The following is a 25260-nucleotide window of genomic DNA, read 5'->3' as shown; positions in this document are numbered from 1 at the left end:
TGTTGATGACAGGTGCATGATACGAGACATTTGCGTTGGCACTCCTGGAAGTGCCCATGATGCAGCTGTGTTTGCAGCATCGGATCTGTACAGGTGAGCCTACCTTTCAACATCCCTTCACAGTGCGATAACAACTGAATTAACCTGCTTCCCTTAAGGTTTTTAATTAAAACTGAAATTTGAATTAATACAAAATAACGACGTTTAATCAAAAAAAAAACTCTCTTCATCAGACCATGCGAGCCGCTCCGCCATTCTCGTTTTGATTGCACGTGATGAAAATGTGACACATTTATTTGCGTTAAAGCCCTTTTTTCCGACAAAAACTGTTTCCAATGTAGTTTTTGAGACAGCTGAAGTATCGACATGGAATTTATGCGCTAAAGTTAAATGGAAAAATATTATGTCGACATGTACAACATTTTATCGATAATTAGCAATTCCATCAGCTATATCGGTAAAAAAATTTGAAGCGCTAAATATTTTTTCGCAAAAACTCCTTGGATGGAAACCTGGCTATTGGTGCTAAGCCACCCTGAATAGGGCTGAGTAAGTGTTCTGTTATTTTAATTCTTACTTTGTTTGTCTTTTTTTCCTCTTTCTTCATCGTGTAAAGCACTCTGAGCTGCATTATTTGTATGAAAATGTGCTATAGAAATAAATGTTGTTGTTGTTGTTGTTGAGTGAAGGGTCGCTCTCAATACATCTCCAAATTAAGAGCACTTGACTCTTTTCCCTCAAGTCAGGAGACTGAAGATATATTGTTCCCCAGTAAATAAAAGGCCCACTCTGCATCTTCTGTGGCACTCTGTAGAGGAGACACATACATATTCATTTGTGTGCATTGCAGCTCACATTAAATGTGTGTGAAGCAGATTTTTATACACCGTCCAAACACGGGGATACACTTGCAGGTTCCAGTAACTACACAGGAGAATCCACACAATTGCTTCCCTTTTCACTGTGGCAGGAATGCTTACAGGCTGGTCTGATACGTGATTTCTACAGATACCCTGCCAAGCCTGACAAACCTACACATATAGGACTATAGTATCTTTGTGCTGGGAAAGGGTCTCTTCAATATCTTCTCAGCAGTTGAGTCAAAGCTTTGGCAGAAGGGCTTTACAACTGGCACCAAGATCAGGAGCTCATGGCAGTCGCGAAAGCAGCCATTAAGCATAATAAACACCACCTCAGTAAGAAAATCATCCCTTTCCTGGGAGGAGGAGAGAAGCCCCATCAACGACCATGAACAACAAACCTAATTTCCACAGCACCAAACTGGTGATTGAGAGCAGACCTTGGGAAATAACTCAAGTTCCCCTCTCACATCACACAAGCATCTCTCTGGCCAGACCTAATCATCTTTCCGGATTCCTCTAAGTCAGCGCTTCCCGATTCATTTTACCCTCGCACCCCCTGTGACGGACGAGGCCTTGATGGCTTCAAGTTGTAATTGGAAAATTCTGCATTGCAAAGCACACACTGCGGTCTGTCTACTCCATCAATAATTGTTTTGGTAAAGCCATACTCAGTGTAATCCTCCTTGCATTTTATAATTTTTTCGCGACTAGCCATGATTAAATGAATGGTAAAAAAGTAAGAGCGAAGCGACGGTGACTTATTGAGGCAGGCAGGCGAGAACACAATAGCACGTGGGCTCGATGTAGTGCGCGTCAAGTCGATCTAAAATGCGCGGTCAGATTTGAAAAAATATATCTTTTCAAGTTCTATTTGGATATAAGTAGGTTTCTATTTAGTCGACAGAAATACCTATGGTAGGAATGTAAGTTGAATTTAGTCTTTAAATTTCTATGGTGAAGAAAAATGTATGCAATGATGACTAAATTTAACTTACATTCCTACCAAAGATATTTCTGTCGACTAAATAAAACTTACTTATATTTAAAATTTAAATAGAACTTGAACAGATATGATAGTTCATAATACCCACGCAGCACTAAGTGCGTGTAAGAGCGGAAGTCATCCGTTTTAACAAGCAGCGTATTGCACTGATACGAAATGGCCTGCCCATTTAATTATTTAGGAATGGATAGATAAATTAAGATTTTGTACAAGTAATGTTTTTCATTTTTCTTCCTCGATGGATTCTGGCACACCCCAGCAACAGTTGCGGTGTGAGCACCCCCAATTGGGAAGCGCTGCTCTAAGTAGATGACCATGTGGGAACTGGCAGTGGGAAGGATACATGGAGAAGGCCTATGACAGAAAACTTGCTAAACAAATATCAGCAGCTAGAGGAACAGTTTAGGAGGTTGGACGGCTTATTGTGTTCCATTTGAGGTGGGCTGTTGAGGTTTTGCAGAGTGCTCTGTATGTAAAGCTCTAACAGGCTTGGAAATCTCTAGAGCAGCAAAGAGTGGGGTCTTACATTCCATCATTGAAGCTACAGAAAAAGCCGATAGGTGGTTTTGGATAAAGAGGGCAGGCCTGTGGTTCATTGCTACTGGGACACAAGCCAGGACTTGATCAACCCCAGCTGAGTCACCTAAATGAAAGACCCCAAACCCCCAATGACATCAGAAACATTACTGATGATGTGACCCAATGCACCCGAGAGGTGTATCTGACAACCTAGTGTTGAAACATTGCAATGCTATATCGAGTCTTCCAAGCCAAATGTGACAAGTATGAAGTACATCATAGGTCTACCATTTAGAACCTTAACTGTAGAGTTGAGGACACACTACAATTGCCGGAATGCATAATTCTTGGTGTTAATGTTAAAGTCCCTTTGAACATGCAATCCATTTTTCATTTTTTGCTGTAAATTTCATACCAGTGGTCATTGCCTTTTACTTTCCTTCCATATATTGTTTTCAATAATGACTTTTTGATGAATACATGGATGGGGCAATGGTTCTGTCTTTTAAACATGCATCAATGCTCATTACCTTGTACGTCCTTCTTAGCTGTAAAGAAAAAAAGGAAATAATTCAAAAACCGAACTAGCAAGTTAAGGTAAATTAAAAAAAAAACAAAAACAAGACTGCTCCCTTATGTTTTTGTATCCTCTGCTAATTTATGACATTACAGGCTCTACATGAATTAATCATTAAATTAGATGATAAAATAAATCAATAACAGTTTGTTTGTTCATTAAGACATTAGTTGTTATGAAAAAACAGCATCCATAACGGGTCCCCAGGAGCGAGGCTTCTCAGAACACTTTATGTTGAAGTGGTCAGCAGTGGCACTTTTGTCATGAAAATTCTTGTGAAAATAGACTGACCTGGGAGAGAAAGATGCTACCAGAATGTATGGAGCCATCCAGAGAAACCATGTGTGTGTCCATATGTGTGAGACAGCAAGTGAGGTGATTAAGAATTTAAAGAGCCACACTTCTCAGCTTAAATCTTTTGGCCTGACTATGTGGCCACCATTGATCTTAGGGAGGGATCCTGACTTGGATTGGCTCATGGTATTGAGGAATGTTAATGCTGATGGTGTTGCTTCTGACCTTAAGTAAGCTGTTTTCGAGGTGAACTGAGCAGCATGAATGTGTGGGCAGGTGACACAGCAGATAAAAGACCATTGGGGCTGCATGGTAGGGGCCATGGAAGATCAGAGCAGCAGCTGCAGCACTGTAAGGCAAGGAAGTAGGTGACCTCCGATTAAACCTCACGTGATTGAGCCAGGGTGAGACACTGTGTTTCAAAATATATTAGGCTACCAGCACTATTAATGATACAATGCCAACTGAATAAGGCTCAGAAAACCAAAGGAAGTGAAGATCGATCAATATTTTGGTCATACAGTACAACCACCCAAGCCAATACTGTCAATATCAAATACTCAATATAAAAAAGCAGAAATGCAAACGTATATTCATATTTGTGTTTTATGGGCAAAGTGCTAAATCATATTTTACATACATAATCGACTACATCTGTAATAATGAAGGCAAGTGATGACCTTGTGCTCTGTGTTGGCTGGGATTGGCTCCAGCAGACCCCCGTGACCCTGTGTTTGGATTCAGCGGGTTGGAAAATGGATGGATGGATGGATGACTACTCCGAAATAGCAATATGTGCATATTCACCAAAATTTGTCAAAAAAAAAATCAGTGTGTTACTTAAAAGAGCTCTGGTCTTCAAGCCTCAAGAAGGAACTGAAAAGTTTAAGATACACATGCCACACACACTTGAGCAAAGATTTAGGGCAGATTTCAAAATCCTCCTTTTAACATATAAAGCATTAAATGGCCAAGGTCCAGCTTACTTGTCAGAACTTATCATGACTTACAAACCAGAGTGTACATTAAGATCTCAAGATGCCGGTCTGCTTATGATTCCAAGGATTAATAAAATAGCAATGGGAGGTCGAGCTTTTAGTTACAGGGCCCCTAAACTGTGGAATGGTCTGCCTGCTACTATAAGAGATGCCCCTTCAGTCTCAGCTTTTAAATCCCGGCTGAAGACTCACTACTTCAGTTTAGAACACCCTGACTAGAGCTGCTGATTAACTATACAGACTGCATCTCTGTTGTTAGTCATTAGCACTAAAACATAAGTAACATGATAGTTAGAATTGGATGCTAACCCTCACCTATTCTGTTTCTTTTTCTCGGTACTCAAATGTGGCATTTGGTGCCACGGCCCACCTGTCAAGTTGTTTTGCCTGCCTAAGGTAAAGTCATCCCTGATGGAGGATCGCAGGATTCATGGGAAGGAGGGGTCCTTTCATCGGATTGGCTGGCCCAGCGCTGTTTCAGCCATGGAATGGCCAAATGGGGGAGGCAGCTTGATGGATGAGGTCTCCAGGACTCTAAATATATCCAAATCTTCTTATGTGATATCATCTACTGTTAAATTTTGTTCCGTACTTCTAAAATTTTTATTTTTATACTGTATTGAGGATTTGTTGTGTTCTGTGTATTGTATTGTATTGTATTGTATTGTATTGTATTGTATTGTATTGTATTGTATTGATACCCTTCTTTTGACACCCACTGCACACCCAACCTACCTGGAAAGGGGTCTCTCTTTGAACTGCCTTTCTCAAGGTTTCTTCCATTTTTCCCTAAAAGGTTTTTTTGGGAGTTTCCCCTGTCTTCTTAGAGAGTCAAGGCTGGGGGGCTGTCAAGAGGCAGGGCCTATTAAAGCCCATTGCGGCACTTCTTGTGTGATTTTGGGCTATACAAAAATAAATTGTATTGTATTGTATTGTATATGGCAAGGACACTGCAGGCCTGCCCCAACAGCAGTGCATGCCACAAAGACAATTTCACATACTCCAAAGAGAAATATTTTTCTAGTTAAGAAATTGTATCGGGTATATTATAGAAAATTGGAAAAAGGTGATTATGACAACTACGTTGAGTTTTCTATTAACATTTTAACAATATGTTTGAGGTGAGTTTACTGCTCATTTAATTTTTGCACAATAGCACCATCTGCTGGGAGGTTGGAAGGCCAGTGTCTCAATTCCCCTTAATGCAGTGATGCTACTGGTGGTCAAGGGAAACAAAATAGTAATAGCTGTTACATTAACTTAGGTGGTGTCAAAATATAGGTTTTAAATATTTGATTTTTAGATTGTGGCAGGGAAAAAAAAAGAGAAAATTACTGTTCAGCTTCACAGCTCCACACCATGATCACTGTCTGAATGAAGCTTTCTCATTGTCTTTGTGTCCTTGTTTGTTTTCTCTGACTGGCCTCATTTCCACAAACTTTTAAAAAATGTGTGTGTTACGCTACTGAATGATTCTAAATTAGTTCACTATGAGTGAATGTGCCCTGTGATGGACTGGCAGTACATCTACACTCTTAAAAATAATGCTTCTTTAATGGTGGCACTTTACTGCATTGCGTGTCCTCATTGCTTGACAGAGAACCATTTCATTCTGGGAAGGGTTCATTGCTTAGGACATTTGTGTGTGTGTGTGTGTGTGTGTGTTTCACAAAGGTTCCTAATATGTGAACAAAACAGAAATCTTTAATGCACATTAGGCTACCTGGCAGAGTACAAGTGATGAAGAAAATGTGATCTTGGCCCGAGTTTACTGTACGCATTAAGAGTTCTTTTAAAATCAGAAACCCATTGGTATTTCACAAATCTTTTATCAGCTATTCATAGCTATTTATGGATCCAGTTAGAGATCTACTGTAAATAATTAAAAGTTCTTCCTGGAAAGGTCGTGTAGATGGCTCTTTTTGGTCCCCCTATAGCATCGCTCTGAAGAACCAACCTGGCACCTTTATTAGGGGTGTAGGGTTGGCTTCTCTGCTGTGCTCTCAGGACAGCTTCTGGACTTAAACAGCACCGCAATGGAATAAGCAGATGTGGGGCCTGGCGTGAGAGAGGGTCCTCAGCAACAGCCTGGCATCCCGTCCAGACACAACTTGTGCTTGCTGATGCTGGAATACGCTCCGAACTGTCATAACCACACAGTGAAAAAAACAGACTCCGAAAATTGATGGAAGAGGGCCAGGCGTACTTAATTAACTGCAGTTATTTTTGATTTTGTGTCCCTGACTCAAAGGTTTCTTAGCTTATACCAAATACAATTCTGAGCATAGAAAGTACTTCCAAAAATCAGATTTGCTGCAGAATACCAGCAGTCAAGTCAAGTGAAGGGGATTGTGAAGTGAAGGCAATGATTGACTGGCCATCCAGCTCTGTGAAGAGGATCACTTGTGTTCTGTTTAGCGTGGGGTTTTTACTCCATTTTTTGACACCCATTGCATATCTAACCTACCTCTCTCTGAATTGCCTTTCCCAAGATTTCTTCCATTATTTTCCATATGAGGCTTTCTGTGGGTTGTTTCTTGTCTTCTTAGAGAGTCAAGGCTGGTGGGCTATCAGAAAAGCGGGGTTGTTAAAGCCAATTGAGGCATTCCTTGTGTGATTTTGGGCTATACAGGTAGTCCCCAAGTTACGGACATCCGACATATGACTTACGAACAGTGCCAAGGCTGCTCCTTCATCTGTCTGGGGGACATGACGGTGGCTCTTCAGGAACTGCCATTCCATCATCTCCGGCCTGGGGAATGCTGCAAGCGGTGGCTGGAGGGGGCGATTTCGCTGTTCGTGCAGTGTAGTGTCCCTCAGGCAGCTCCGGTTGATGAATGGGGCAGTGAGGGAGCCGCACCCCATTCATTATCAGTGGGCGGCTGGGTGCACAGCAAGCGGTGACCCTGGGTCCAAAGTCCAAAGGGGGCCTCAGCTACCTCTCGTGTGCAGGACGGAGGCTTGATGGGGCGGTTTGCTGCCCGCCCACCATGCCGCCACAGCTACTGCTCCTGACTGGACGGAGGCTGGATGGGGCTGAGGGGGGCATTTCACTGTTCGCCCACCACACAGCCTTGCAGTGTCCCTCGAACGGCTACCAGTGGGCAGCTGGTGATGCTGCAAGTGGTGAACCGGTTGTGGCTTAACGGAGGCCATTAAGGGTGAATGGGGCGGTGGGGGGCGGCATTGTAATGTGCCTCAGGTGGCTGCCTGTTGAATGGGGGAGGTGGTGTGCAATTCACTACCTGCCTTTGGCCGCACCGTGTTCGTTCTCGTTGGGCAGACACTGCAGGCAGCATACTGTATGAAAGTGGAGGTGACTGTGTGGTGGGTGGGTGGTAAATTGCCCCTCACAGCCCACATGTATTCTCAATAGCAAGCCTGCTTGTACTGTTACGCACATAGCAGGAAGTTGTCTCTCGTCAGTACATCAGACATGTTGACGACTGGTGCCTTCCTGCTGTGGTAGCGTGGACAGTGCTGTGCAGAAGAGCTCATCTTAACCTTTTGTCTTCACCCTTCAAGAATGTCTCTGAAACGCAAATCTGATGTAAGTGCTGGTGGTACAGTAAAGAAGAGAAAAACCATCACCATGGAAAATAAAGAAGAAATAATAAAAAGGTCAGAGAGCGGTGAAACTCCATCATTCACTGGCAGAGCACTTGGTTACAGTCGGTCAACAATAGCATTTATTAAAATAATGTACCTGTGCTGACTTACATACAAATTCAACTTAAGTACAAACCTACAGTCCCTATCTCATACACTGTAAAAAAAAATAATGTTAAATTATACAGTAAAATACTGGCAGCTGGGGTCGCCAGAATTTTACCGTAAAAAAGAAGGTGACAATATTTTTTGGTCTACGGTACACTTTAAAAAAAATGTTAACATTTACGGTAAAATACTGGCAGCTGGGTTGCCAAAATTTTACTGTAATAAATAAGGTGACGATATTTTTTAGGTCTACTGTATAATTATGTAGAAAAACTATTTGTTCTTTGCAACAAATTCCAACTGAAGGGAATGTTTAATCATAACCAGAAATTCATGTTGTGTAACAAATATACCAATCAATAAACACTATGTATTGTCAGGGTCAAACCCCAGTACACAGTTTGCATCAGTAAAGTAACAACAATCAATAACAAGCATGTACCTTTTAATTATACACATTGAAAACAATGTAATGTTTAAGGAAGTTATGGCACGTTGTCTGGTGGTATCCTTCAATAAGGGTGCGCACAAAAAGGCGAGCTTCAAAAGGGCGACCTCAATTGAGCGAATGTTTTAATATTCTTGCTTTCGCCTTTTTATACGTTCAATCATTGCCTTTATCTAATAAATTTTCTGTAATAATTTTGTTGCGTTTGCCTTTATTCGCTGCGCCCAATTGAGGTCGCCCTTTTGAAGCTCGCCTTTTTGTGCATGCCCTTATTGAATAGAACCTTGTCTGGTGGGGAAGTAAAGTTTGCTTTTGTGGTGTATGGTGTCCTACTTATCGATACAACCCACCATAAATCAGCTTCCATAACTTCAAAAAACCTTCAGCACGCAGGGAAAAATACGTCTGCTAACTTATTTTCTAAGTTTTTTTTCCCTACTGTTCAAAGGTATGCGGTTCACCAGGAACAATATGGGAAAGGGGGGCGTGTCCTTATGCAAATATCATAACCGGTTTTACTGAAACAGCGCTTTACCGTTTTACATTTTACGGTTATTTACCTTCGCTATTTAACAGTTTTACACTGTAAAATTAACAGATTTTTTCAGTGTAACTGTAATGCATCAATAAATGGTATTTAGCATATTTTGAAGGTAGAAAAATATTGATTTTACAGAACTTGGCTGTAAAAAATAATGAAATGTATTGTTTAAGAGATACAGGTAATTTTCAGTAGAACATAAGGTAACTTTTCTTTTTTCAGAAAAGGTCTTTTACTTTCACCATTTACAGTATTTTTACCGTTAAATTTACTGACATTTTTTACAGTGTACGTAACCCGGGGACTGCCTGTACTAGAAATTAATTGTTGTTGTTACTGTCATTTGTACATTTACAATGAAATTCTTGCTTACATGTTTCCTAAAAACAGTTGACAAAAATACCATACCAAAAAAAAAAAAATGTAATTAAAGAAATAAAAAGTATGCATAGTATGCAGCATACAGAATATAGCTATTCAATTAAGCGCAGCATATACAAAATGTTTTTGGAAGCATTGCATATATTAAACACTATATTTTATGTAACATGACAGTGTTTGTTAAGTTGCAAAATCTGGTCTTATAATTGACTATTCATTATTCTTTTGCTCTGTAGATAGAAGCAAACTATGAAACTACTGATGCGAGTGCCAGTTGTCCTTGAAGGACAAGTGAGAAAAGTGACCACACACAATACCTGAGGCTTGAGTAATACTGTAACTAATAATAATAATGATAATAATAAACCTTTATTAAAATACCAACCTGAATATATAAAAAAAAATGTGACACATCCAGCCCATGACTTTCCTTTAACTGATCCTTTTTAGACTTTGCCTCCGTCTCAATACTTGCCTATTTATGTACCGTATGTGGACAGACATATATACTTATATCTGACAGTTACATCTGCAGAAGTGAATTTAATCTACAGATCTGCTCAAAATCAACAGGCTTCTGGTATTTTACAATAATAAATGTACCAAATGTCATTTGCTTCATTAACAGCCTGACACACAGATACATACGTCATTGACGGACAGATGGACGTCCCTAAGAATTTTGCTTAGCGATGCCCTAAATGCAGGGCCGGATTTATATGAAAAGAGGCCCTAGGCTATTCCACTTATGAGGCCCTTTCACCTTCCATTTTTAAGTTTGTAAATTACATGAGAGATAATAAAATTTTGCTAACAATTTGAATGTAGGCCCCTCTTGATCTTGAGGCCCTAGGCTGAAGCCTAGTTAGCCTATAGGAAAATCCGGCCCTGCCTAAATGTGTAACTCCTTCGAAAACTTAAACTTAACATTTAGCACTTAACCACAATCCTTCTCTTGGACTATTCATATCACCAAAGGCATACTGTATGTAGGTATCTATCTATCTATCTATCTATCTATCTATCTATCTATCTATCTATCTATCTATCTATCTATCTATCTATCTATCCATCCAAACACAGGGTCACGGGGGTCTGCTGGAGCCAACAAGGCAGGAACCAATCCCGGGCAGGGTGCCAACCCACCGCAGTGTAGGTATCTATTTAGAGCAAAATCCATGTAGGGCATTTTGCACAAACTCCATACAACAGCATTTTATAATGCCACTGTTGTAATTCAGGCAGCCTGATTTGTTGTTGGCGGCACGGTGGCGCAGTGGGTAGCGCTGCTGCCTCGCAGTTGGGAGACCTGTGGATCTGGGTTCGATTCCCGGGTCCTCCCTGCGTGGAGTTTGCATGTTCTCCCCGTGTCTGTGTGGGTTTCCTCCGGGCACTCCGGTTTCCTCCCACATTCCAAAAACATGCAGGTTAGGTGTAATGGCGATTCTAAATTGTCCCTAGTGTGTGCTTGGTGTGTGGGTGTGTTTGTGTGTGTCCTGCGGTGGGTTGGCACCCTGCCCAGGATTGTTTCGTGCCCTGTGTTGGCTGGGATTGGCTCCAGCAGACCCCCGTGACCCTGTGTTCGGATTCAGCGGGTTGGAAAATGGATGGATGATTTGTTGTTAAGTTATCGTGTCCACAGCCCCACATCCTGACTCACAGAGAGACAGACAGACACCTCACATCCAAGGGATGCCTAAAAAATGCAAATCGGTTGGAAGGTCTCAGTTAAAGTTTTGACCCCTTCCCTATGTTATGCTACGTGTGTGGAACAAAATGTGCTGGAGGGATTTTGCCCACAATTATCCGGCTTCCGGGTATTTTGGAATGTTAATAAATGTGCCGATTTTAATTGGGACTGAACGATGTGTTTTTGAGTTGTTGTGCCCGCAGACGCACACCTTAAAATACAGACAATAGATATAAAGACATACATCACTCCAAAAGTGGACAAATCGTGTTCAGGGATATGAACTTCCCCTATACTGTATATATAAACAGCTAAATTAAAATAAACCCTTAGGCAATTTTGTTTATTATTTTGATGTGCATAGAGTAGAAACAAATGCTAGAAATGTTTACTAAAATTCATTTGTTTAGTCATTTGGTCAACAAAGAAAAGTGCACAACTGGCCACTCGGCCTGCTATACGTACCTTCACAATTAGTTTCTCAAGAGAGTGAGCATCTGAAATTGTTCCCATATCCTTCTGCAAGAAGAAGGACACACATTGAGACAACACCACATTTTCCTTCCAAAAAGCTATCCTGATAATAGTGTCAGAACCTTTAAGTAAATCGCATATGTATTTGTGTAGAGAAAGCAGGCTATCAATGAGCTATTCATGTCCAAAAAAATTAAACAAAAGTGTCTAAATACAAGGTAATAGAAAGCAAACTGTAATTACCACACGATTTTCTCAATGACACCAGCTTTGGAAATATTTAGTGTTTTTTTGTCCATCTGTGTTGTGCTGCAGCCTCCCAACTGCGGGGTGTATGAAAGTGGCGCAGGCTTTGGGTTAAAAGAGCTGCTTTTCAAAGTGCATCTCATCAAGCTGACATTGGAAGGTATATCGCGATGGCGCTTTACACTCAGCTGGGATTAATTAGCGGTATTAAAGGTTCTATTAAAATGCCAATGCTTCACTGCCTGGGTCTGACCTTTCACATTTCGGCGTCCTCATACACTGGCGCTGACTATAATGACTTAAATGAGGGTAAAGTGACCAGTCGGACTAAATTCTTAATTACCCAACCCTCCTTAAAAAAAGCTTCCGCAACTGAAATTACCCAACTCCGTTATTTTCTTTTCTTTCTTGCTTTTTGAATGTTGTAGCTCAAGGCCATCTGTTAACATTTCACTATGGGGCGGGGAGCTTAGGGAAGAAAAAATGTCAGCAAAAACATTCCATATCCACAACCTTTACATGTGAAAAAAAATGAACTTACAGTAAATGCCAGCCGTAGCCCTTTGGACATTCATCCCGTCGATCTCAAGGAGGTGGCGGAGGACAGTGACGACCAACCCTGGACCGAGACACTGTCACACGTAAAGGGACAAAGCTGTGTCTTTAGGATGTGGGACCAAACCGAACATGTTCATCGCACGTTCTTGAGAAATAATACTTTGGGGGTTTTTGCCGTTTTTATTTCTATAATAAAAATGATCATTCATTTAATGAAACTATTTTTTTTCCCTCCAAGAACACTTAAGTGTGCACAGTAGAAATGCAATTGGAAGGAATTCCAAATAGAAAACTGGATAACCGACGATCCAAATGCAGCACCTCATCTCAATTTGAATTATTAATGATCATATTTAGTTTATCCGTTCAGATGGACAGTCTGTCCTCACTCAGAAACGGCCACTTTTCAAGTCATGGAAACCTGCACTTTTTGGGAACATTTTTAAGATTGTAGAACACAGGCAGTGTCATAGCTTAAATCTGAGCCCAGGCGTGAGACCAGCGCCTCGAGCGCATACAAAAATCGGCGTAGATTACGGCGCAGGCGCTGACCAGGTCAGAATATTTGATCGTTTAAAATTAAACCTCATCGTGGCGTGCACTGCTTATGGGATGCTATCAGACCTTCACTAATACTCAGTTTTACCCCGAGATCAACAATCAGTGCCCTCCATCTTCAACGCATCGCTAGTAATACAAACTGACGGGATGGTTTGTTAAGTGTCTCTTTTTTCTATCCCTCAAATTAATAAACTTTGCCCTATGTCAGAAAGAGACAGCCGCTCCAGCCTGTGTAAATAAAAGAGCTCGGAGTCCGCCGACCCAGACAGCAGTCACGTTCTCCTTCATCGAACCGCTCAGTCCACTGCAAAGATGGACAGTAATAAACTGGAACTCCGTTACGGTTTGTCCCGTCAATAGTGCACACGCCTAACAAAATGTAACTCTATTTTTTAATTTTTTTAAACAAAAAAAAATGCTTACAGTCAAATCTAAAATTAAATATAACACCGGCATCGTTTTATTATGTGAGTAAAAATGAGCGCATCTGAAAAATGTATTATAAAATGCAACTCCGTTACTTTATTTGTCCATTCAGCCTCTTAAATTCAATGAAACTGCTGCGGGAAGCATCGGGGCAGCAATGAGCGCGGGGCACAAAGCAGGCTGCACACCTCTCAGTCGCTTACAAGCCGGTTATCTTTAGTGGGGACATAAATTCGGAAATCTCAAACATTTCCCTAAATATTTTACATTTCACGCAAAGCGCGAGCGGATCCTTCGTTGAAATCAGCCTGCTTAAACCGTGCTGTGCTCCGCGCCACGCTGATTGAGAGATGAGCCTGTTAGATATGACATTACGGCTTTTACATTCTCTTTCGGATTTTAATTTTTTATTATTTTATTGATTTATTTTATTTTTGTTATTAAAGTATTTAGAATGCTGTTGCGGTTATTTCTAACGCTGTTCTCAAAGCCCAAATGCAGCACGGCTATGGCGAGCTGATGCGTCTCTCAAGAAAGGTGGCTGTTGTAATTATTGGCATGGAAGATTATCTGTTGTGCTGGGATAATGGATGGATGGGGGATGGAAAAGGGGGGGGGGGGTAGCTTTCCATTTAGTTAAAATGCAAAGCTCTTTTATGGGGGGAGAAATTAAAAACACTCAATTTACAGCTAATTCACAGTTAGCACAAGGGAATGGAGTCGTCCAGTGGCAGACAAGACATGGCTTATTCTAGATGTATAATTGGCACACTTACAAAGCAAGTCTTATTTTCAGGACTACAGAAATGCCATCTGCTGGAAGGTAATTTAATGTGCCTGATGCGATCTCCTAGAAATACAACCCTTAAGAGAATACCATTAGACAATGTCCTACTTCGGATTCAATTCTGAACGTTTTTAGGAAGCCTAAAATGTAGTAGAGACCTAAGAGTTTTAGGATTTTTATGACCTTCCCTGTCACTGACATGTTAAGCCTTTTTCTTGAGGTTTAAGGCTCGGAAATCTGTAAAGCAGCTTTGTGACAATGTTCTTTGTAAAATGGGCTCCATGAGTAAAGTTTGACTGGCTGATATGATGTCCATAATGCTCATTTCCGATACTGGGTGTAAGCGGCATTACAATTAGGTGGAGATGGTGATCTGAGCTCTCTTTAAAATGGGGCCAGGACTTAGAGATGAGTTAATGGCCCCCATATGATGAGTTGTCACGCACTTGGAAAATTGTGTGTGAGAAATGCGCAATAAAATTTCAAGTTTACTTCGAAACGTTCTATCCGTCTCTCCTGCTCAGGGTCCCAGGCTTCATCTTTAAGTATTATCATGAAGTTTACTAAGGCATTTTGCTCTGTCATTGATTTTGTTTCATTAGTGAAGCCCCCAGAAACTAACTAATCTCAGACAGTTTATATTTTATTAAAAACATGAATTGCATAATAAAGTTGTAACTTGTTGCGCCTTTGTCTTTAGCTTCATGACAACATGTCAGCAGCCTTTGTGAGCGAATGTCATACCGAGACACAGTTCAAGTGACCTTGTTGTGCTATTCAACAACCTTCTGTTCCGTGTTAAATCCATCATTTAGGCGGCCATTCCTCAAAATCCCTGGCTGATCAGATATTAGCTGCTTTGCTTATATCATTTTTAGGATTTAACTTAGACAAAATGGCAAATTTAGTGTTTAATTGAATAGATACAAAATACATAAGAGATGTGACTATGTAACTGCAGTGTGGAGCTGCTTTAATGTGAATTAGAAAAGCAACGGAATTATTAAAAGCAAATACGATTTTAACAATCCAAGGACGATAAATCTCTTTGACAAGTATTGGGGCGGCGTATGACGCCCACCTTTGGAGAGCTCAATTGTTTCTTCTTTGTTAGCAGAGTGGGACTGGAGTGTTCTGTGGTTTTTTTCCGTGCAATAATCATATTTCTACTGACTGTTTCACTTTTCATGCTACATCTGTCAAATTTTATTTTATTATAGTTTGTACTCACTCAATAGGTGTAAAAAAAAAAAAGTTCTTTCATCAAATTCTGGGCCCTTTCTTCTCAATATTAATCTATTTTGTATACGCTTTCTGCCATGAACAGATGTACACACACAACTCCCTTAAATAATCCACCCTGTACAGTATGTGCTTATGGATTTATTGTGATGTAACAGCAGGAAATCAGCAATGAAAGGAAAAAAGTACAAAATGCGTACTGTTAGTTTTATGCAATGGTCAACAGTAACATTAACACCAAATTCTCAGTAAAGGTTTTAATAAGTTGGGAAAATGGAAGGAAAAAGTGGAAGTATTGCTGACTACACTGTTGAGACTCAGACCTACACATTGCATTACATAGTGTTTTTATTTTTTTAATTCTTCTAAAAGTTATCATTTATGGCAGTGTTCTTCAAAATGAAATATAAGAAACTGGGAATTGTTTGAGCTGAATGCTGCACTTGTGATCACCACCTGCACAGAGCTACTCCCTGCTTCATCTGACGCTTGTGTGAGACACGTTTTGAGGTTATGACGGATTGCGCTTTAAACTTATCACGAGCCGCTTCATCCTTTAAATAGGCCCTGCAAGGATTTGGAGGGCTTTGTGATATCAAGACAATTGCATATTCACAGTACAATTATTCAATGTTAATTAAATAGATAATTAACTCCATTTAACCATTCTAAAATGGCCCCACTACAGATTTCTTCAGAGTTAAAGGAGTCACTTTGACAATAATTGTCTTGATTATGGTAATGACAATAAACGCCCGTATTTACTGCAAAGGATTGTCTTGTGGCAGAAACATTCTGCCTTGTTGTCAAGTGGCGTGTGATCTACAAAGCAGACGCACATTAGGTACTCCTGAGTATTCGAAAGTATCGCCGGGCTCCTCTAAATGCACCGAGCCAACATTCCCATGACTCCTGTTCTTTTAAGTGGCAACTATTATTATTTTGAAAGCACTTGGGCTTATTTGTGTGTGTGTGTGTGTGTGTGTGTGTGTGTGTTTTTGCTTTCAGCTGTTTGCAAATGTTGTGCTTTTATCCCTTTGCTGTCGATGCTGTTACACAAACAATGTGCACATTTCATCAATAAATAATAAATAAAGACAACTGACAACTTCATATGCAAGGCAGTTTGCATTTTCAGTTTTTATTTATTTATTTATTTATTTATGCATCTATTTATTTATATTTGTTTAACGTGTCTATCACTACAGACTTTCTAAATATGGAATATTAAGGAAGATGCATTTTTAACACTTGAATAACACGTGCAGGAGAGGGGCATCATATGTACATGGGAGGGAGAGCTGATTAAAGAAGAAATGTGACATAAAAATAAAAGAACATGTGCATCACACAAGTGGTCCTGAAAGAATGAAAAAGCTGATATGGAAGACTGTAAAGACTATAAACTACTAAGACTTGCACAGCTTGTTATCACATATTTTGGACATACACATTCTGAGTACAGCTTTTGTGTAATGTTAACTGTTACTTACTAACACTGATTCTATCTATCTATCTATCTATCTATCTATCTATCTATCTATCTATCTATCTATCTATCTATCTATCTATCTATCTATCTATCTATCTATCTATCTATCTATGTAATAAAATGAGTGCTTACTTGGTGTTTTGTTAGCTAATTTGGCCATTAATTTCAAAAGCAAGGCATAATATTGACAGAAATGGTTTAACCAGTAACACTCTATTAATGTTTAAGGTTCATACTCAAAGCAGATTGAAAGTTGCATTTGTATATTAACAGATCAATTAGAAATATTTTAGGAAAATTGGGGTGTTAAAGGTGTTTTAGGTGCTACAAAAAAATAATTTCCAGTGGAGAAAAGTGCATAGAAAAACCTGAAAGCTGTACATTTTTTCATATGATATAGATTGTCATCAGCTAGTATAACTGTAATTGTAATTATGTGAATTTCCAATTGGGATTAATAAAGTATCTATCTATCTATCTATCTATCTATCTATCTATCTATCTATCTATCTATCTATCTATCTATCTATCTATCTATCTATCTATCTAAATGTTATATAGTACCTTTCATGCCTATCTATCTATCTATCTATCTATCTAAATGTTATATAGTACCTTTCATGCCTATCTATCTATCTATCTATCTATCTATCTATCTATCTATCTATCTATCTATCTATCTATCTATCTATCTATCTATCTATCTATCTATCTATCTATCTATCTATGTAATAAAATGAGTGCTTACTTGGTGTTTTGTTAGCTAATTTGGCCATTAATTTCAAAAGCAAGGCATAATATTGACAGAAATGGTTTAACCAGTAACACTCTATTAATGTTTAAGGTTCATACTCAAAGCAGATTGAAAGTTGCATTTGTATATTAACAGATCAATTAGAAATATTTTAGGAAAATTTGGGTGTTAAAGGTGTTTTAGGTGCTACAAAAAAATAATTTCCAGTGGAGAAAAGTGAGTAGAAAAACCTGAAAGCTGTACATTTTTTCATATGATATAGATTGTCATCAGCTGTATAACTGTAATTGTAATGTAATGTTTATACAGGTCAGTTTTAAATAAAAAAATCTATCTATCTATCTATCTATCTATCTATCTATATTTTAGTACACATTAATTCAGTATGGCTTGCAATATTACAGATTAAAAATAAAAAAAAATACTTCTGGAAGAAATGAAATAGGAGCACTGTATTTGTAAAATTTGAAAAAAAGTCTTTCCAATTTTAATATACCCTAGTACTACTCAAACTCATCAGCAGTGCTTATTAACTGACAGTCGTCATTCCTTTTTTCTAATAAAAATATGTATTATTATGATGAAGATGACCAGTCGTTAACTACCCAAGACTTCGCACCCCCAAGACCTCCCACTTCCTGCCACTTGGTTGCTGAATTTTTCTAAAATAATGCGAATCACCAGGATTCAAACAATAGTTGTGAATAAATCGCATACACCAGGTTTTCAATAAATGGACAGAAAGACAGCCTATGTTACCATTAAAATTGTTTGGTTTTATTTAAAACTGTAAAAATTCAGTGTTTGCTTTACCTGTGAATATTTTGATATGTTGATTTTTGGGGGGATTAATCATTTATATGACAGCTGACACTTCAGCTCTTTTGATTACAATTTCTTGACAACACTTGAAGGTTTTGGCATCCTGTCACTGTCATATTCTGTTTTAAGAAGGAATCGTCTGTGGCCTTTATATGTACCAAGTATATTTTATTCAAATGTAAAATATATGTAGTTTATACTATAAAGGTAAATTGACAAAAAACATCCTGTTTGTAATTTATCACAGACTTAAAAAAGACAAAGTGCTATGCAGTTTATTGGTACAGTACGTCTGATATGCTATTTCCACGGAAACTCCATTTTTTTATGTATCTTTTCTATTTTACAGCTAACTGTTCATTTTCTTAACCCATTCAGTCCTCTCCCAGCTTTTGCTAAACTCATTCAATACTCCACAGTACTCGCCGGCACAAGAGCAGAACTTAATTTAAAACGTGACAGAACTCCGACAGAAGGGGCAGCCCAGATTTGACAGCTGACCTCAAAACATGTCTCTGGACCTTTGCTAAAATGTAAAGCCTGCAAATGAAACCCAAAAACAATAAGACTAAGAACATTTCTTAGAGAAGGTCTTCTAGTTCAGAATTGAATCTAGGAGACACTTTTAAGACACCGTGTTTCATTGTCTACTCAGCTATGCTATACTTTACTACACATATAATGCAATAATATGGCAGTGTAGCTGTTACTGCTGCTTCGTCAATCAGTCTATCTACATATATTTAAACTGTTGTGAAAGAAATAGCCGGACACACAATGAAGGTTTGGGGCAGCCACCCGTATACTTTCCCTGGGTGCAAAAGGCTTAAATTTGCATACAATGTATACAGGTTAGAGTCCAAAACAGAACTGCCCAAGTATGGAGGGTGGAGGGTTTTTAAGGCATTTCAAGGGAAGTGACGTCCTCGGGGCCGGGACAGGAAGTGATGTCCTCGGACTGTAATCAGACACAGGCAGGATTTCTCGTGTTTGATCTGCAGATAGAAAAGACAGAGGTTTAGTGCAACCCGCCACCCCCTGGCCTGGCGTGTAATTGGCGTCTTCTGGTCCCTTTGGTTGACTCCCAAATGCACGTGGGTGACACTGTTCAGCCTAATATTCACCCATTCATCTGTCCATCATTGAATCCATTTAAGCCAAATCAAGATCACAGGGACATGAATTTCACACGTCAGCATTGGGGCAAGGCAGGAAGGAACTAATCCTGGATGAGGAGTCATACCTTTGCACTTCTATGGAGCCAATTTAAAGTGGTTAACTTGCGGAAGTTAACCATTTCTTTTTTCATTCTAATTTTATTGCTCAAGATATGGTAGGATAAGTGGTGTTCAGTTTGCAAATAATACTGTACGCCATCTGTGAATTTGTTCGTTTTCATACAATATTGACGGGAGACCTGGTTGGGACTGAGAAGGAAGTTGGGAACATGAGCTGAAGCTGCAGGCAATTGTGTAATGCACGGGACAGGAGATGAGCCTTAAATTGCTTTTTTTCAGGTACTCTCTGGCAATGATGACACTATTGGCATGCGACGGGAATCTGGGCTATCATCAACAGTCAGTGCTATAGTCAGAAGACATACCACCTGCATTGCAGAAGAGTTAATCTCCCTGAAGCTAAGCATGTCTGGCTCTGGATAGTACTTGGATGATGGACTGTTTAGGAAAAGCTTGAGTTGCAGCTGGAAGATGGGTTGGTGAGGCCATCAGGCGGCCCTTACTGTATCTTGTGGTCTGTTTAATGATGCCAATACCCCAGCACAGTGACGGGCATACTTATCTATACAACTGGTGCCATACATCAGATGAGATGTAACACCGTGGTCCTGATTCTCTGTGGTCATAAGAGATCCTTGAGCATCTCTTGAAAATAGTACAGTCTCCTACAACATCCTGGCTAAACTGGAAATCACAACTTGACAATTCTGACCCCCAAATCATCCCCTGTTCCTTATTGCCTAGATATGCCTTTCACCTCTGCACCACCTAATATTAATTATATGGTGAGTGCAAAAATGGCTGCTGTCACATTATCAAGGTGGATTCTACATCTTGGTGGTTCCTCACTGTCTATGTATCACTCACTAGTTTAGAAAGTGTAATATAAATGTAATTTATTATTATTATTACAGTAGGGATTAATAGTAATGATTGCTGCAAAGACAGGGAAGAAGGATGAAGTCCTGAAGAGAAAAGCGCTATGCTCTCCCAGAGAGCCAGGTGGTAGGTAAACTTGTATTTAACAGTGTTGTCTGGCCATCAATTAAAAAAACTGTTCTGCTAGGACTTAGATAACCCCCAGGTTATAGAGATGAATGAAGGAGAGTGGGTTCCTGAAAAGCTGGTAGCAGTAAGAAGGCCCTTGATGTTACAACTGACTCCCTGTTACTCACAGAGAACTGAGACAAGGGATGGCAGAAACACCACAGTCTACAAAGACAGCCCATGGAGTTCCATTGCTAATTCCTAATGCTGCAATTACTCATCTGGGTGACCCTAGGAGTGGATTCTGGCCGTTTATGTTCTGGGGCTCAGTGAGCTTGGAGTTGGGAGACTGGTGATTTGCAAGAGCTTCAGTAACTGAAGGAACAGAGAGAAAGAAAGAAGCTGAGAGTGGTGTGGAAACCCAAAAAAGGTGGATCAGCGACCCCATCCTATATCTAGATCACAAACTTTATGTGTACTTTCAGCACCTTTCCTCAGTATCCGCGCTCCCCTTCTCAAGCACATTCAGACCACCATTGCGAGGTGCCTTTCTTGCCTTCGATCTTGTTTTCATACATCCCGTCTTTGAATGACTCTCTCAGCGTGTCTTCTATGCTGTTTCTCCTCCTTGTGTGTCTCACACTCGCACTTCCACTTTCAATCGCGTCACCAAAGTCAAAGTGACCAATTGCACCAAAATTAAACTGACCAATCAGATTGCTCGGAAGGACTGGACACACACACACACACACGCAGACTTTAGTGTCGTATTATTTAGTAGATTTTGCATCAAGTGTTTCCAAAACCCATTACTTTTGCATCTTTACTATATTTGCACTATACAGCCTTCTTCTTCTGAACTGTTTTTGAGTTCAGTATTGATTTGAGACCAGCCCTTAGTGATCCTAACAACAAATAAATACACTGCAGGTAGCAAATATGCATGGCCTTTGAATAAAGTCAATTTGTGATATAGAAATAAAGCAACACCATTAGACAAAAGATCTGTGGATTAGAATGGCGACTTCCAGCGCTCACACCCAACAAGCCATTCCAGTGCTCCGTTATATTTTTACAGTATGAACAGTGTTCCTCTCGCTCAAATTAAATTACAAGTTTGAAGATCATTGTTCAAACAGAAAAGGCAAGAAACCCAAAACCTCACAACACCCAGCTAGATCCATACACCACATGCATGGTCCGTAATTACAAAGAGGAGGGGCAGGGAAATGCAAGAGGACATCACCCTTCCTCATGAATCTTGGATCCCAACTCCAGTCGCTTTTTTGATTGCCAACAGCTGATTCTTTAAAAGCGCAGATAATTTTACGGAGTGTTTTAGAAGCTGTCATATTGTGTTGACTTAGCTATTACCGCATCACTTTGTGAAAATACAGAACAGTAGAGTTGATGTGTTTGTCATAGCCTTCATCTGATATGCTTTATGTAAAGAACTGAAAGCAAGAATTTGAAAATTGACAGGAACAGGCACACAAGAAATGTTTACTTGTCAATAGTAAATATTACTAAGAAAAACATTGAAGAATCGGTCTGTGTAGCCAAACTGGCACAAAATCAGCGTATGTCTGGTGAGGCATCTGACTCGCATTGCTGAACGATTGCATCACAGCCACCGTGCCATTAATTTTTTTGAAGGGCTGCAGCTGGGTCCACAGGGATACAAGGCACAGCACAAGAAAACTCGTTTGGTGAGATTAACGTAGGCATCAATTAATGCAATTAGTGTAATTAGCATCCAGAGGGGAATGCAGCCTGTTTTCTCTCCATTCTGTGACTTTGACTGGTGAGCCAGATGCTAAGGATTTCTAACTACTGTATTTACAGTATCAAGCTCTGTCTAAGACATGGGAATTTTCGACATGACCCATAATGACACTAATCGCACTGAGCTGACATAACCATAACAGCTCGTCATTCTGTGCAGGGCTGGGATGTAAGTTGCTCCTCTGAGATCCTTATACAGGCTGACCATAGACATTCTGTTATTCCCCAATTCATTTTATACATTCTGTTCATTTAAATATGCACTTGGAATTTCCTAAAAGTGCATTTTTCCAGAGAGAGGAACTGAAATCAAACTTGAGTGATCAATCAGAAGTTCAGGTGATAAATCATTCTTGATGGAGGATCGCAGGAATCGTGGGGTAGAGGGGTCCTTTCATCAGATTGCAAGGCCCAGTGCTGTCTTAGCTGTGGAATGGCCAAATGGGGGAGGCAGCTTGATGGCTGAGGTCTCCAGGACTCTAAATAAATCCAAGTCATATTATGTGATATCATCTACTGTTAAATTCTGGTCCGTACTTGCAAATTTTTTATTTCTATACTGTATTTAGGATTTGTTCTGTTCTGTGTATTGTATTGTATTGACCCTCTTCTTTTTGACACCCACTCTACGCCCAACTTATCTGGTAAGGGGCCTCTCTTAGAACTGCCTTTCCCAAGGTTTCTTCCATTTTTTCCCTGCAAGGATTTTTTTGGGAGTTTTTCCTAGTCTTCTTAGAGAGTCAAGGCTGGGAGGCTGTCAAGAGGAAGGGCCTGTTAAAGCCCATTGCAGCACTTCTTGTGTGATTTTGGGCTATACAAAAATAAATTGTATTGTATTTTAAATCACACTGGGACCAGGATCATACCCCTCAGTGCAACTCTGTCATGAGGGGCATTGTTCATTAGTAAGTGTTGGAGCGAGACATGACGTTTTTCCTTAGCCATTACTGATGCCACAACAAGAAAAAGGCAAATTGTACGGAGACCTCAGCGATGAGCTGAGCTGGCGAACTTCAGCTTAGTCAAAGAACACACTAGTGGGCTACAATGCTGGGCATGCTAGTGGGCTGCTGTGGTGTCGGAATATTTACTCACAAACCCAGTAATGGCCAGTGAGTGATTCATAACATATGTTTGAACCCAGAATTGAACTTTTGGAATTCCAGTACCTTGCAAACTATGGAAAGACATTTCCCTTGTTTTATTGAACAGGATGAAAGGTTTTAGCCGTGCTAGCACAACTGCAAAGGTTTCTTTAATATCCAATCAGCATTTAAACATGACAAACTAAAGATAAGCTAAGAGACACTACCATTAGGAAACTGGAATAAATGTTTCGGCGAATGGGGCCTTGCAGTCCATACAGTGCATTAGACTATTAGAACATTAGAACAATCTAGACGAGAACAGGCCCATTCAGCCCAACAAACTTCAGCCAGTCCCGCAGAGTTAATTCCTCCAAAATAACATCAACTCGAGTTTTGAAAGTCCCTACAGTCCTGCTGTCTACCACACTACTTGGTCACTTATTCCAAGTGTCTGAGGTTCTCTGTGTAAAGAAAAACTTCCTAATGTTTGTGTAAAATTTACCTTTAACAAGTTTCAACTGTGTCCCCATGTTCTTGCTGAGATCATTTTAAAATAACCATGTTGATCCACTGGACTAATTCCATTCATGATTTTAAACACTTCAATCATGTCACCTCTTAACACTAGAATTACCAGAGTCTACAAAAAAACTCGTAGATCCGACCCATCTTAAAACCGTTCTCACCTCTCCGCCAGCGTCTTTTGTCTTCTAAATGTGCCGATTAAGACGAGCAGCAAGTAGCCGGCTATTCCATCCCCCACCGTCGCAGAACGTTCACTAAGTTCTCCCAGCTCATGCCTTGTTTGATTATCTGGGAGTGACTGAACTGCTGGAGTTTTAGAGTGGAAATAATAGATCATTATTTGGAACACATGCATTTCAAGTGTGTTCCGTTTCAACAGTAATCTGTGTAAACATATTGTTAAAACAGAAATTTTTCAAGAATGATACAACACGTTCCATGGCGTAATGTTAAGATTTGCTGACTCAGAGCACAACAACCCTACCATGCTTCAGAGACCTGAGTTCGATTCCCAGCTGGGGAGAAAGTGTTACTTTTTTTTTTTTTTTAACCTCAAACGGACATAAAATTTATAAATTGGTATACACTGTAAATCGTTAAGTTTAAAATGTCGATCGCGGTTATTTCTATTGATTAATTCATGCTTTTTACTTAGAGTCAGAACAGGAGCTTATTCATCTTATTCAGCTTCTGATCTGATTCTAACAGCGGCAGTATAAATTCACACCCGATCTGACACTGTTCGTTTAAAAAATAATATTGCATAATAGCGCGTCTTTATGTGAAAACAGCAGTGTCAGATGGGGAGTGTCTGATGATTTCATATAGCGCTGAAGTTACTGCTCTTTACTATGCTTTCCTCTGCATGTGCTGGAGTACAAAAGAAACAGCGGTAGTATGTATCATGATACACTGCAGAGCTATAACGCGTCTTTATGTGAAAACAGCAGTGTCAGATGGGGAGGAAAGGGGAAGGATCCTGAACGTGACTGAGAGAATGAACAGTGAATAAAAAAAAAAAAAAAAGACAACACTAACCTTTACAAGTATCATAAATTACACCGGCTGTTACAGACTGAAATCAAACGGATGTTTTTATTCTAAAACTAGACATTAAGCCCGTTACAATAACGGGCGCTAGAACAGTAGTCCATAAACATTAGTAGGAACAGTCTATAATAAATGGCAAGGGACCTTTTACCTCATTAAATTTTTTCCGTAAAATGCCTGTAATTTTCTCTGAC

This window comes from Erpetoichthys calabaricus, chromosome 16, assembly GCF_900747795.2.
Source record: "Erpetoichthys calabaricus chromosome 16, fErpCal1.3, whole genome shotgun sequence".
In the NCBI taxonomy this organism is placed as follows: domain Eukaryota; kingdom Metazoa; phylum Chordata; class Cladistia; order Polypteriformes; family Polypteridae; genus Erpetoichthys; species Erpetoichthys calabaricus.
The sequence above is the reverse complement of the archived record's forward strand: the minus strand, read 5'-3'. Positions refer to the sequence as shown.